The 15,793-nt window shown below is 47.3% G+C and overlaps 1 long non-coding RNA gene across 1 annotated transcript in view; it reads right to left on the bottom strand.

Annotated features, from left to right (window-relative positions):
• The window catches only part of LOC138515974 (uncharacterized), a 49,796-nt gene that overhangs the window by 2,258 nt on the left and 31,745 nt on the right, over positions 1-15,793 (bottom strand). The window contains exon 2 of the long non-coding RNA XR_011282192.1: positions 1,453-1,535. This is a non-coding gene — a long non-coding RNA (uncharacterized lncRNA). The remainder of the gene's footprint in view (positions 1-1,452; positions 1,536-15,793) is intronic.

Raw genomic sequence — 15,793 nt, 5'->3', positions numbered from 1 at the left:
TTGGTTGATTATTATTTGCATACAAATACATTTTGTATTTTATTCATTTAAAGGTGTGATCGATTTTGCTCATTGAGTGGGGCTTTTTTTACCTTTATTTTTTTTTGGTTTTATAGTTTTTATTGAAGTATATCATGTACAGATATAAATTCATTATATCTACGGCATAATGCAGTAATCCATTGACTACAAAACCACTTAATGATCAACAGTTTAACAAATGTTGCTATATATAAAGGTTAAGAAGATTCAGCTTGAGTACTGACTCACACAACGGATGGAATTGTGCATGGCTAACAATCTCAATGCTATACCTAAATACAATGCTAAATGGTCATTTTACATTTGTTATCTTGATCATTTTAATGCAAACACACTTGGAAGGTGATTTTGCCTAATGTATACCTTTATATTTTTAATGCTTCAAATACTGAATTTTACTATGGTTTGCATATTGGTTTTACTGCTTGTGTATAAACTTCACACAGCATATTGATGGGACAGGCTTGGATATGCAAACATAGGAGACCCTTAGACTGATCTATAAACCCTGCATTAATTAATTAATCTTTCATAACTGCCTTAACACCGGGACCAGTCTCTATTCGCGGGCTGGGATTCAAACCCGTGTTGCTCTGCGTTGACCTGCTTCCAAGACAAAATACATTGCCCCATAACCTCCCTGTTGCCAGAACAACAACAACATTACAGTTCATGAACCCCTGGCCAACTTCATCTCACCCCACAAACCCGCAATACCCCTCTGCTCCTCCATCAAGAGATTGATCAACTCCAACTCTTTTCAAATCCGCCCCAAGGAAAGGAGGGAGATTTGCCCTAAGAGATGCGCTCTCTGGAACTCTCCGCACCCACCAATCCCTCTGGCACATATCAACCTCTTCTACTACGGCAAACTACTGGCACTTCCTGGTGCAGCCATCTTGGCATCCATCACGATTGCTCTGCAGCAGTTTCCACCTTGCAGATGTCCAAAGCAAATGTTCACCCAGAAAGATACGCAGGACTACAATTGCAACTGGCCTCCTGTGTAACGGATTGAAATATGTGCATTTCCAACTGCAAGGCAACAGGACCACCAGAAGCTTAACACGCCGTAAAAAAAATCTCACAAAGCTTCACAAATTTAGAACTAGAGATTACCCCTTTTCGTCGCAGGCCACTTTCATCGAATCCAGACCGACTGAAGATTTTTACTGTATTTTACCGCAAATATGTACATGGTGGTTGGAGGTAGGTACTTAGAGAGGTGGGTGTGTGTAGGGCTGAGAGGGTTTGAGCGGTCTCCTTATCGCATTTTAATGCGAGGGCGGGGAAGGGGGGGGATAGGTGAAACGGGATTCTGTGACATCCCTGTGAGGAAATGACAGATCCCAAACTTTTGAACAACAGCACAGACACTAGCCAACCTTCCTTCAGTGGGAAAAAACGCACCTTTTGTTCTGTCCACATCATCTGTCAAACGTGCTTTCATGTGATTCGCTGCACCCTTTTCATTAACGACACACCAGAGAGCGCTAGAAAAAATAAAAACCACAAATGAAGTCAAACACCTGGTCAGTCAAAGGGCCTCACAATCACTATACAGGCAGTTAGTATTCATACTCGTCGGCTTCACTGGGCCTTTCCCAATATGCACATTGCCATTTTTAAAGTCACACTCGGTTTTCTTAAAATAAATTGCTCTGTAAGGTTAAACAAAACGGAAAGACTCTTCGGTGGACAATAGATGTGGCATTACCATTCACTTGACGGTATAAATGCTTCAAATGCGATGGCAATGGATATTAAACCATTGAAATAACAATGGGCAGCAAATAAATATGTATTTTACAATAGCGAAATAACTTTGGTAAAGTGCAGATTTATGTTGCCGAGCATTTATTTTCAAACTATGAGAGCTTGGAAAGGGCAATTCACATGATTGTGCTACTGTGTTAAAAAAAAAAAAAAGTGATTCTGGGTTATGTTTATGGCCTCACCACGGGTTGTGCGGTAGCCTTTAAATGCGGCAGTAACGGTATTACCACCGCATTTAAGTTCTGGCCATATCACGAGTTGGGTGCTAAATGGGCTGTTTTACCTCCAGCTTTTTACTGGAGGTGAAAAATCGCATTTAGCTCCCTGTATCAGCACAGAAAATGTCTCATTGGGTTCAATGGACCTAATGGGGATACAGGATTTACCGTTAACGCCTAACTTGTGATCCAGCGGTAATACCGCTGGACCGGTGGTCTCTAACGCTTTTACATTTGGGTGGTACAGTTGGGATACCGGCCAACTCGTGATGAAGCACTTAGTCAAGTAAAAAGTGGCAATTGTCTGTGCTATTTTGTTTTGAGTGAGTGACTCCACATATTTATTGAGTGCATTGTAAATAATCTCTTGGGGCTGAATGGTTCGTAGGAAACAGTAAAGGAGGAACACAAGCAAGGGAAAGTAGAGTTCTGAGCAAGCTTCTGAAGTATGCCACAGTTTCTGCCTTGAGGGGCTGTACTCCATATCCTGGAGTTCTAGACACAAAAAAGTAAACTTTCCGAAAGTCTACAGCATGGGAAAGTCAAGTGGTCCATATTATTGATGTGGAGCGATCTGATAAAGTAAGGGTATGTGTGGAGCGGGACAGGTGTTTGTGTAATGACCTTCGTAACCGTGACGGCTAATTAATAAATACATTGATTGCAATGTTGAAAGCAGGTGAGCGAGTGAGGTGCCGACCACAAATAGCCATAGAGGTCCTCAGTGAATGCTCCCTCACAGACCTGCGGGGAAGGGACAGGAGACAGGGAGGGTGGGAGGCACCCATCCCAGCGCTTGGACCCTTATGTCATGTGAGGGCCAACGAGGACTAATATTATTCATTGGTTCCAGTGCTGCAGATGAGAAGCTGGTAGTAAAAGGATTTTTAAGAGAGTACATAGTTCTCACCCCAGACTATTTTTTGGGTTTGTAGGAACTCTTTTTTTAAAAACCATTAGACCTTATTCTAGTAATGACACCTTTCCTTTACGCCTTGGTTGGTACCCATTAGAGAATTACCCTTAACTGTCGACCATGAATAAAATATAAAGGTTTATTGATAACCTTAAGAGGAATATTTGCTAAGGCTGAATTGTCAATAAAAAGCAGACCTAGGCGCCCCGAGGTACGAACATTTGAAGGCAGCTTGTATGAAATGCCAAAGGAGCGCCCATTAGCTCAAGGTTGATCAACACACACGAGATTCAGGATACTAGTGTGCTACGTAACACAATTTGGGAAAAGGGAAGCTTAAACTGGAGGACATAGGCGCATAAAACGATCATCAGAATGGCTTGTGTTGCAAGAAGCAATGGACCTACACAGAGTGGAATGGGAGAGTGGGGCTCCCTTCAAGGGGGAAAGGTTGCCTTAAAGGACTCCGCTTTTTCGAGGCCATCATTCACAAGCATTGATACTGTATTCCCAAATCCTCTAAGGCCCTATGGCTTGCGAATTCACAGACCGTCTTTAGATTCGCACTATCAATGCCAACGGTAGGTTTAGTGTAATTTAATGCCGCTTTCGAACAAATGACTGATGTTTGAGTGCCAGCAACAGGGCAATCTTTATAGATTTTTTGTATTAAGATGCTGCTACAAAAGGTAACTTGGCATGAGAAAGATTATGCACCCGTGATGGACTAGCGTGATACTAATGGATTCAAGTGAAGAGTTGCTTGCCTTTCTGTATCCTACGAAAGGTCTCAAAATGTGGACTCGCCAAGGTCTAGTGATAATGAACTCTTAGCGAACTCCGAAATTGTGCACTGTGTGTATGTGGAGAATGGAGGAAGTTTTTTTTTAATCTCTGACAAGCTTGAAGCAGCATTTATCCACCTTGCCTATAAGAAACCACCAGTGAAACAAATATCATGATCTGTTTACTTGCACACTGCAAACTAAGCTTTTAAAGTTACTTGCAAACGGATGCAAAATCCACTGTTTTCAGTGGTGCATGAATGACTATAGAAAAACCCCTATTGGTGACTGTTTATGGTTGCTGGATGGTCCTCGTGTCAACAGAAATTGGGGAACATTTGCGTTTCAAGTTAAAACGGTTGGGGGTACTTTCAAAACAGCCATTTCATAAAATCCCATTGTAAACCAACCTGATCATCTGTAGACTAAAACGATTGGCCAAATTGCCACCAGCCAAACTTGGGATAGGCACACACCACTAGATAATTAAAAGTATTCCTTATTGCTTTGTTGCAAACGTGTTAGAATGTTTTTATTCATCTATAAATAACGTCCACTTCTTATTTTAGTATGAGTATATTTGATGTTTTACAGTATGTTTAGCCTTATACTTGCTTAAGTTATGCATTTGATTTCAATTTGCAGAATTCAATGTGGTGAACATAGGGCTGCCATTTGGATCCATGTTATATTAGTACAGCTCTCCCAACACAGCCTGCAGTCTTTTTATCACAAAAAAACTAAATTTCCAAATAAGCATTAAAGAAACTTAAAACCTTCATTTACCATGTTTGATGTAGCATTATATGTACCTTCCATTTCCAAGATTTGACAAAGGTGACACTGGATATACCACCACCATAAATGTCATTCCTACCCACTGAGCAGTGCTTCATTTGTGAGGGTGTTTGCCAGGGCTCAGCACTGGCACTTATTTCTGAGCCCCAGCACTTATTGTCTCAGACACAGTTCGATTATATTGTGGTGTTTAGGCAACTTTATTATTTTAACTGCCAGTCACATAATAAACACCTCTAGAATCAGAGCAAAAGATAAATGATGATTGTGGTTAAAAACACACTTAAACATGTGTCTCATGTCAAGACACAACGAGTATGTCATTTTATGAGTATATTGATTGGTAGTTGTACATCACAGATCTGCCATGGTCAGTGCATCCATCAACCAATGACCTGGTACGAGTTGCAGCTTTCACCCGCCTATATGTTGACACTATGGCAATGGATGAGCAAAGAGGATGGGAAAGTGAAAGGGAAAGTGGAAAACAAAAGAGGAGGGATAGATAACTGAGATCTAAGAGCTCAGAAGGTGAGGTAGAAAAGAGGTGTCTTGGAGATTCACCTGAAGACATTGGGCCTCATTACAAGTGTGCCGGTCTGGTAACAACTGTGCAAGCAGCTGCTGTCCCGCAGACTTTAACGGAAGCACCGGCATCGTTATTAATGGTGCTGGTGCTTCCGTCATCCCCATTCCCATTGAGTCCTACTGGACTCAATGGGAATGGGAATTTACATTTTTCCGGCACCTGACTTCCCGGAACGCCAGGGTCTTAATCTCCTGGTTTTTCCGGGAAGCCAGGTGCCAGAAAAAATCACGAGTCCGGTGGCAGCCTTCTGGTTTTACCGGCACGGCTACCACCGTACTCGTAATGAGGGCCTTTGTGATCTTTATAAAAGTGGAGCAGGGATGAAAGACCAGTCCAAAGCCTTGGTTCAGAACAGCAACCTCTTAGCCAGTGTTTTTACAACCTTGGAGCAATCCTTTACTTAGCACTCCTATCCAAGCCCTGCATAAATAATTCCAGTTTTGTAAAAAAATTGGATGGTTCCTCTTCCAGGTGTACAAGTTTGACCTGCAAATGTATGTTCGCTGCCCTCATAAAGTGGAAAATGTCCAAGCCACATAAAATCCTGGGTAGATCATTGCTCCTGGAGTTGGAATCCTTGATGGTCGATGGAGCTTGATGCCATTTTGCAGGAAGGTTGGCCGTTGCGGTTAACAGCTATAGGAGTTTGGCATTTGAGTCAAGCTCATCAGGCTGCAAATTCATTCCGCTAGAAGGCCTCTAACCCACGCACCATGGCCGAGCCCAGTAACCATGGCTTAAAAATACATTTAAAAAAGACTGGAATCCCATCCTAGGCAAAGAACCAAGTGTCTATTTGCAATGAAAAATGAACTGGTCCATGATAAAATAATTAAGTAGAGTCGGGAGGGGAGCTATGCGTTTATAAGTTCACTTTTTGTACATGAAACTCTGCAAAATAGTTTGCACTAAGGAGAAAGCATGGCCATCATTTTGTTGTTTTAAAATCCACAAATTAAAAACAGGTGAGAATAGAAAATACAAAGCTTATTCACAGCAGGGTTCGAAATTGAGCTTCGATGAGCAGGAGCTAAAACCAGCTCCTGAGTTTCAGGCACCACCCAGTAGGCAGGATCTACCGATGGGGACCCAGGAGCGAGTAAACCAGCGCACCGCAATTCTAACTTCCACTTAAGATGCACACATTAACTTTTTGCACATAAGGTTTGATTCGTTGTGTTTAAATGTGTAGTAAATGTGTCCTAATTCTCTATAGAAGCATTCTTAAATAGTTCACGTCACATATGCATGTTTGTAAGGCACACATTGCTTGCAGGGTCATAAGTAGCTCCTGATGGCTGTTTCTTTCAAGCTAACCAGGCTCTATTAGGCTAGAAGCAGGAGCTAAATAGCTCCCAACTCCCCTCAATTTCGAACCCTCTCACAGGTAACGTTAAACTCCATGATTTAGATCTAACATATCTGTGTGAGGCTAATACACATGATCAAAGATGCTGGGAGCCTTTTAGCTGCTACTGGAAACAAGAAGATGCTAGAGGGTGTACTATTAGTTGTCTTCAAGGTGGGAAAGTCACGAGGCCATGTTCAAACCAAAAGTAACAATTGGGCTAAAAGGGATTGAAGAGCAGGGGACCCGTGTTGTTTTAAGACTGTAAAATATCATTGAGAGGGACTCATCTGAGTACGAGTTGCTGCTTCTGGAGGCATGACCAACAGAAAGGTATATCGAGACTGGATGTCTCCGGAAGTCTAGAGAATGGACCAGTGGTGGCTGGTCAATTTTCGATCGCAGGGGCTTAAACATTACCCACGAATATGTGGAGGTGAACGGGCATAGCAATGGAGCTCATACCAAGCCAGGGGGGATTTGGTGGGGGAATGAAGAGAAACGTTTTTAAATAATTGGTCAAAATGGCACATTTTTAAAACATAATTTCGGTAAAGAATTAGATAAAGTACCACAAAATTTACAATCGGTTTTGAAGTGTAAAACAGGAAAAAATCTATTAGATGCCAAGTCACCAAGAGTACAAAGGAGACATTTTTCTTTTTTCCGAATGGAAAAAAAGACTGATTTAGAAAGACCGCTCCGTGACTGCACAGAGCAGTCTTTCTAAATTGGTCTGTCACACCCTTGCCACACACGAGTGGGTGTAGGGGCTGACAGGTCTGTGTGACCCAGCTGACTTGACGCGGGAGTGATAGGTACGTTTGAAACTGTATGTCTGCGTGCGTGTATGCATTTGTATGAGTATGTGTGAGGAGAATGCGTGTTTAGATGTGGGGAGGGGGTGGGTGGGGAAAGGGGAAGTTCAGGGCTCAAACCCCACCCCCGATTAATGAGAGAATGAGGGGGAGAGGGTGGGTGTGGGGAAGGAAAGGTGCTTCAATGTAATAATGCTGCATTTTAAAGCCTGCACAATAAGGGCACCCCAGAAGAAGAAAAAAAGGGGGGCTCCGGGGGGAACGCGAAGCGTTTCCCCCCAGGGAGTTATTGGCGCTGCACACGGCCAGCGAGTAGCCGTGGGGGTGCAGAGCGCCTCCCTGGGGGGTATTTAAGGGTTCAGGGAAGGTTCGGGAGGCAGGCGATGGTTAGGACTTGGTGATTGTCAAGTCCTGTTGCCTGCTCCCGAGCCTTCCCTGTAGTACCCGGGCCTAGGTGTGCAGGTGAGGTAGGGGAGTCTTAGTAGAGTGGGCGGTTAGGTAGTTTGTTAGTTCATAAAAAAAAAAAAAAAAAATTAAAAATTAATATATATACGTTGTGTGCATTTGTAAGAGGGGTGCCGTAGATAAGACACCCCTCGCTGCTTACCGTTGGGTCCCCGTGTCTCCTGGTGTGCGTCGTGGTGATATTGCAGGTAGTTGGGGGCTTGAGGGCTCTGGGGTGCCGTTAGGGAGTTTTTGTTGCACATCCTTCCTCCATTCGTGTGCCGGCGGGGTGTGGGGTTAGGAGAAGGATTGGGAGCACAGGGTTAGCGGCTTTCCCGCAGCTCCTCAGTGGAATTCCCACTTAGTTCGGCAGTGTTTGTCTCTCGGCGCCTGCGTGTGTGTGGGCGCTGTATCAGCTCCGTGTAGGAAGGGGGCAGTGAAGCTCCATTAAAGGGACCGCGTTGGTTTGCTGAGGGAGTGGTGCGGTGCTGCTTGTGCACCGCTAGGTGGCAGTGTGCACGGCAGTTATCTAGCACTATTTTGTGCCTGTGCTGGTGGTTTGGGGCTCCCTTTGCTTTGGGGATTTCACCTAGGTAGAGGGGAGGTGGTGCTTACAAGGGTAGAATATTGTAATAGGGTTAAAAAAAAAAATATATGTATATACAAAATAATATAAATAAAATAATAATAGCGATAATACTAGTAATAAATAGGTAAGCATAATTTTGGGGAGTATTTTTCTGTTATTAATAATTAATACTATTTAGGTTAGTTTATTGGTTAGCACCCCCTGTGTGTTTTTTGTTTCTGGGGGTTTTAATTTTCTTGTTCAGGTTGCACAGTGCCAGGGGTACTGGTCCACGGGTAGGTACTGGCTCGGGGGTTTAGAGTACCTAGTTTAGCTTCAAGGGGCATATTTTTAGTGCACACTCGGATTATTGTGCACAATGACAGGCCAGGGAACAAGCAAGAAGGGGCTGGTGGATGCTGGGGCTCTGAGGAAGGCCCTGGAAATCATTAGCAGGGCATCTAAGGCCCAACTGGAAGGGGCGGTAGGGGAAGTAACGGGAGAAGGGGAGGTAAGTGGGGGCAGGCCGCAGCGTAGAGCTGCGGCAGACGGGGCTCTCGCGGCAGTGGTGGCTTGCACCCCTACAGTGGGGAGAGGGGAGGTTTGGGAATCCAGGGGCAGGAAAATGAGGAGGGAGATAGACAGGAGGGCGGGCATGGGAGAAATGATGTCGGGTGAGCAGCCAGGGAGGGAGGAAGGGATTGATAGCCCTAGGGAAGCTGGGAATGCTCAAAAGGGAGGGCTTGAGGGAACAACAGTAGGGGCAGGGATGGGGCACAGAAGGGGGTGTCAGGGCAGAGGGGAAGAGGGGGTAAATACCTGCAGAAGAGTGCAGGTGGGAGAAGGAGGGAGAGGTCCCCATCAATTGAGGAGAGTAGATTGGGGTACGGAACGGCCCCCCCGGGTAGGAGGAGTGAGGGCGGAGGGCGCTGCGCAGCCCCGCTGGTCAGGTGGAGGTTGAGGGTTTCAGTACGGCCCCTCCTCAGCCAACGCAAGGAGAGCCTAGAGGGCGCAGCACAGCCCCTAGCAATGAGGATTCCAGGGTGCAGGTCGGAACGCCTCGCCCGAGAGAAGAGGACCAGGCAGGGGTTTCCACAACCCCACCGAGAAGACGTCAAAGGAGTGGCGGGGCGGACGCCCCGGGCTCGCAAGAAGATCATCAACTCATCTCGGGCATGAGCTCGCATCCGCAATGGTATTTAAGGGGTGATGAAGTTGGATGGGAGGAATATGTGGGGCAATGGGAATTGGAAGATTACAGGGCGGAAAGGGAAAGGGGGGAGGAGAGAAGAAGTTCAAGGTGGGATAGGGAAAGGGAAGTGCAAGGTGGACGGGGTGAAAGGGGTCAAGGGAACTATTGGCTGGGTGAGTGTGCTGACATGTTTTGTCCCCGCAGTAGGAGCCCTCTAAGAAAGGAGAGGAGGAGCATCGGTGTGGACGTCAGACCACAGCCGGCAGGTGTGGAAGGAGGTGAGCGGGAAAGGGAATGGTCATCTGCATGGCAGAGAGGGGTCACAAATAGGGGGACAGGGGATGAACGGTCTGGTCTCCAAGGTGTAAGGAAAGAAGTTGGGTGTGCAGGCCATTGGAGCCGAGGGGGTTGAGAAGAGCATTTGCTCAGTAGAGGTCCAAACGGACAAAGTGGTGGAGCCAGTGGGGCTCGAAGTGCAAGCTGGTAAAGATAAGGAGGTGGAAGTGAAAGGAAAGGAGAAAAAATTGCCATACATGGGGATAACAAAACCATTGGGGGCGCACTTAATGGCAGCGACCAGGGAGAAGATTCAGGCGGGGGAATTTGTGGATGTCTTCAAATTTCTCCATAGGGAAGTGAGAGCGAAGGAGGGGTCTAAGGAGGAAGAGAGGGAACTGGCTTCACGCCCGAGGGTCCCGGTGACCATTGAGAATTGGACGTCGGCGTTTATCATTTATGCCAGTGTGTATTGCGAAAAATTCCCGGAGCGTTGCGTGGCCCTGCTTAAATATATGGATGTAATAAGGAAGGCTTTCACAAGCTTTGGGGGCTTTGCCTGGGTAAGGTATGATGAGGAATTTAGAGCGAGAATGTCAGAGGACAGTCAGGCAGTCTGGGGGGAGATAGATATGGATCTCTGGCTGCAATGGATGGCCCCAACGAGGCCTGCCCCGACATTACACACAGCAAGTGGGCTGCCTGTGCCTTTCCGGGCCTTTCTTGGTCGCCCTGCCCATGAGGGGGCGAGGGGAGGAGGCAGGGGTCAGTCCTCAGCAGCGTGCTGGGGGTACAATAAGGATAGCTGCGCAAGGACCCTGTGTAGGTTCAGGCACGAGTGTAGCAAGTGTGGTGGAAAACACCCTCTCACGCAGTGTTTCCAACAGGGAGACAGGGGGAGGGGGAGAGGTTCAGGAAAAGGGGTTGGGGGGAAAAGCTTTTACTCCAATTAAAGTGGGTGTGTTGGAAAAATGGTTGCAATTTTATCCAGATAGGGAAGGGGCTAAGATTTTGAGTGAGGGGTTTTGTCAGGGGTTCAGATTAGGTTACCAGGGTCCTAGGGTGCGTCGGTGGGCTGAAAATTTGAAGTCGGCGAGAGAGAATGTTGAGGTGGTAAGACAAAAATTGAACAAGGAAATAGCGGCAGGAAGGATAGTGGGCCCATTTGATGACGTGCCGGGTGACTTAGTGATATCCCCATTGGGGGTGGTGCCCAAGAAAGCTCCGGGGGAGTTCAGACTGATTCATCATTTGTCATGGCCGGAGGGTATGTCAGTTAATGATTTCATTGCCCCGGAAGAATGTGGGGTTGTGTATGCAAGTGTTGACCAGGCGGTTGAGCTGATAAGGAAGGAAGGGCGAGGGGCCTTCATGACCAAGTGCGATATCAAGGCGGCTTTTAGGTTATTGCCGGTGCACCCGGAGGATTTTTGGTTGTTGGGTTTGCAGTTTGAGGACCGCATATACATAGACAAAGCATTGCCAATGGGGTGCGCAATTTCCTGTGCTTTGTTTGAACGGTTCAGCTCTTTTCTACAGTGGGTTTTCTCATTCAGCTCGGGGTGGGAGAGTGTGCTGCACTATCTGGATGATTTTCTGTTCATTAGCGGGGCAAAAAGAGAGGAGGATTGCAGAGAAATGCTAAAGTTGTTTCAGGAATTGATGGAGGAGCTGGGTGTACCATTAGCCGAAGACAAAACAGAAGGGCCGGCAGTGGTGTTAACATTTCTAGGAATTGAACTGGATTCAGTGGCCATGACCTCACTCTTGCCGCACGACAAGGTGAGCAAATTGGTGGTACTGTTGGAAAAGGCGGTGGGGGCCAAGAAAATGATGCTGGTGGAGATGCAGAGATTGGTTGGGCATCTGAATTTTGCATGTAAGGTGGTGGCCCCAGGGCGGACGTTTTGCAGGAACATGGCAAGGGCCATGGCGGGAGCAAAGTGCCCACATCATCGGATAAGAGTATCGGGGGCAGTGAGGGAGGATTGCAGAATTTGGCTGCGCTTCTTGGAGAGTTTCAATGGAGTGTCAATGTGGTTGCAGGGTCCCCGGTGACATGGGAAGTTCAGATACTCTCGGATGCAGCGGGGGCCGGTGGTTTTGGAGTGTTTTGGGGGGGAAAATGGTGTGCGGAAAAGTGGCCAGCGAGGTGGTTGAAGGAAGGGAGAAGTATAGCATTTCTTGAATTTTTTCCATTACTAGTGGCATTGGAGTTGTGGGGGAAGGAGTTGCAAAACAAGAAGGTGAACTTCAATGTCGACAACGAATGCGTGGTCCATGTGGTGAACAGACAGTCAGCTAGGGATCAGAGGGTGGCAAGACTGATGAGAGAATTTGTCCTGCGTTGCATGGAATGGAATGTGGTGTTTAAGGCAACACATGTGCCGGGGAAGGATAATGGCATCGCTGATGCATTATCTCGTTTTCAATGGCAGAGATTCCATGGATTGGCTCCAGATGCAGATCAGAGGGGCAGCAGATTCCGGAGGAGCTGTGGAAGATAGGAAGCTGAGAGCGCTTGCTCTGGTGGATGGTCCATTGGCTGCGTCATCTAGGAAGTCATACAGGAGGGCCTGGGAGGATTTTATTAGAGGAGGAGCTTGTAGTTGGAAGGGTAGATGGGATGCGGAAGAGCGGAGGAGGGATGATGTCACAAATTTCCTTCTGAGGTGCATGGACAGGGGCTGGTCAAGGGCAACGATAGCAGGAAAGCTAGCAGGGATTGCCTTTTACAGGAAATGGTTTTGGGGTTTTCAACCAAGTGGGGGGGAGATGGCGAGTAGGATGTTGGAAGGATGGGCAAGGGAGAGTAAGATGGACAAGGATAAGAGGAGGCCGATATCGGCTGAATTGCTGCAGAGGTTGATTGAGGTGGTGGGGGGAGTTTGCTGGTCGGTATGGGAAGGGGAACTGTTTGCGACTTGTTTTACATGGTTATTCTTTGGGGCTTTCAGGGTTCTGAGTTGGTCGGGGGAAAAGTGGGGGTAGGGGGACTGCAATGGGAAGATGTTCAAATTACAGAAGAAGGTTTATACATCAAGATTAAAAGGTCCAAGACGGATCAGAAGGGAAGGGGCTCTTGGGTTCTGCTGGGTCGAGGGAGCGAGGTTTTATGCCCAGTTCAGGCAGGCAAGGTGTGGAAGGAGCGCTGTGGGGGTAAGTCAGGCTTGGTTTTTCAGCATGCGGATGGATCGCCGGTTTCAGCGGCACAGGTGCTAGGGGTATTGCGGAAGGCGCTGGTGACGGTGGGAGAAAAGGCTGAGGATTTCGGGACTCATTCTTTTAGGATGGGCGCAGCATCTGAGGGTACCAGACTGGGTTTTTCGGAAGACAAGGTGAAAAGATTGGGGCGTTGGAGGTCGGGGAAATACAAGGGGTACGTCAGGGATTTTGGAAAAGGGCAATGTTGAAGAAAGGTGGGGGAGGACTTTGTGGGCAAAATGTTGTTGTTGTATTATTTTTGACTCGTCAGTAATTTTTGTAATTTCTGTTTCAGATGCTGTGCAAAAGAAGGGGGAGTTGGCGCAAGTTTGGATTGTTGGCCATTCAATTGTGAAGTGGGCTGGGAAAGAGGCGGAGAAAAGGGTGTTTGGAAGGCAGTTGGGGTGCAGTTACAAGGAAGTGGTGGTGAGATGGCACGGTTTGGGGGGCCTGCGGTGGGATCAGCTGCTGCCCATATTGGCCGGGATGAGGGAACGCTATGGGGTTCCAAGGGTGGTGATGCTGCATGCTGGGGAGAATGACCTGGTGAGAGATACGAGGTGGCTCTGCTAAAGAAAATGAAGAGGGACTTAGTGTGGGTGCGGGATATGTGGCCTCAAGCGGTGGTGGTGTGGACTAAGTTGTTGCCGCGAAGAGTTTGGAGGGGAGCGAGAAGTGAGGGAGCAATAGAGCGGGCCAGGAAGGGGATAAACAGGGAAATGGTAAAATGTTGTGCCTCGGTGGCGGTGCAGGTCATGGACCATAAGGAAATAACATATGAGGGTGTTCCTTATCTTTAGAGAGGATGGGGTACACTTGTCCGTGTATGGGAATAATCACTACCTGGCGGACTTGGGTTCTTGGCTGGGAGACTGGCTAAAAAGTTTGAGGTAGAAAAATTGGGGGGGGGGGGTTGGGGCAGAAAGAACTCCTCGTGGGAGGGTTTTTCTGGTGCCGGGGGCATGGCCCCTTTTGATGTGGGGGGAGGGAAGCACAATGGGGGAATGACACGGGAAAGGAGGGGGTGGCACTGTTTGCACAAGCAGGTCACCCCGGGAGAACAGGTATTGAGCCTGGAGGGGCATGGCCCCTGGGAGAAAGCGGGACGCATGGAAAAGGGGCAAGGAGACGGTAGGATCCAAGGGATCATTAGGGAGGAAATTGGTTATTTAATTATTTAATTGTTGGGGGAAAATGAAAATTAAAATGTTTAAGTTATTTAATTGATTGTTCAAATATCTCTTTAGTTTGTTAGGCCATGGAGCCAGTTAAGCGTTGTGATTGTAAGCTTTGGCCTGTCACATTAAAGCGACCTTTTCCACTTTTAAATGAGTCTGGGTTTTTGTGCAGTAAGCCAAAAGGAGGGCCCCGGGGGGAACGCGAAGCGTTTCCCCCGGGGAGTTTTTGGCACTGCACACGGCCAGCGAGTGGCCGTGGGGGTGCAGAGCGCCTCCCTGGGGGGTATTTAAGGGCTCAGGGAAGGATCGGGAGGCAGGCGACGGTTAGGACTTGGTGATTGTCCCGCCCTCCCACCCCTTCATTTTGGCTTTAGGGTAATGTCAGTTATGGAATAGGGGGGGTCCATTGTTCATGGGATTATGCAGGGGGTTTCTAGATGTCATGGGGAGTTTTTTATGAGTTTTTGGGGTCTGTTATGAGGGTAGGGTTTGGTAGTTTTGTGTGACAGGTCGGGGCATTGTGAAAGTTTGTGTGTAATATATGTTGCTGATGTGGCAGTTCAGGCTGGCTGCAGGTCATAGGAAGGGGGAGTTTGGTGTAGAGGGGAGTTTAAAAGGGGTTGAAGTGGGTTGGGGCGCCGGGGGCATGGCCCCTTTTGATGTGGGGGGAGGGAAGCACAATGGGGGAATGACACGGGAAAGGAGGGGGTGGCGCTGTTTGCACAAGCAGGTCACCCCGGGGGAACAGGTATTGACCTAGAGGGGCATGGCCCCTGGGAGAAAGCGGGACGCATGGAAAAGGGGCAAGGAGACGGTAGGATCCAAGGGATCATTAGGGAGGAAATTGGTTATTTAATTATTTAATTGTTGGGGGAAAATGAAAATTAAAATGTTTAAGTTATTTAATTGATTGTTCAAATATCTCTTTAGTTTGTTAGGCCATGGAGCCAGTTAAGCGTTGTGATTGTAAGCTGTGGCCTGTCACATTAAAGCAACCTTTTCCACTTTTAAATGAGTCTGGGTTTTTGTGCAGTAAGCCAAAACGGTCTTTTTTGTGTTCGGGCTTTAAAATGCGGAAGTATGACACAGAACCGAAAATATACACTGTTACATTTCACAGGAATCTTTCCACCTATGCTATTGAACAGAATGTTAAGGTCCTCCACAGGTGGCATAGAGACCTGGTAAGAGTCTCAAAGATGTTTCCTGATGCTTCACCAATGAATACTAGGGGATGTGGGGAATTGGGTACTTCCGTGCCTTTGTGGTGGATTTGACCTCAGATCAGGTTTTTTTGGTCAGAGTTGCTGAGCTGGATTAAGGAGATTATGGGGTTCCCCCTGCGTCCGTAGCCCTTCACTCTTCATTAAGGGGTTCCACGCAAGGGGTAAGACATGGACAGATTTCCGAATGCATGCCGGAATGATAGCCATAGCACAGAAGTGGAGACAACCATCCATACCTAATAAGGGGGGCGGGTTACGGAAAGTATGGGAGGTTTATTGGATGGAGAAACGGACACATGGTGCACAACGACCTGTCCACATTTATGGAAGAGTGGGGGCTGTTTACATTAAAGTACGGAATGCAACAGGCAGAAGTTAAGCCGCCTGACCTTCACCCAGGAGCACGCACAAAGTC

This window comes from Ambystoma mexicanum, chromosome 6q (genome assembly GCF_040938575.1).
Source record: "Ambystoma mexicanum isolate Mex_15411 chromosome 6q, UKY_AmexF1_1, whole genome shotgun sequence".
NCBI classification, from domain to species: Eukaryota; Metazoa; Chordata; class Amphibia; order Caudata; family Ambystomatidae; genus Ambystoma; species Ambystoma mexicanum.
This window is presented reverse-complemented; position numbering and strand designations above follow the sequence as displayed.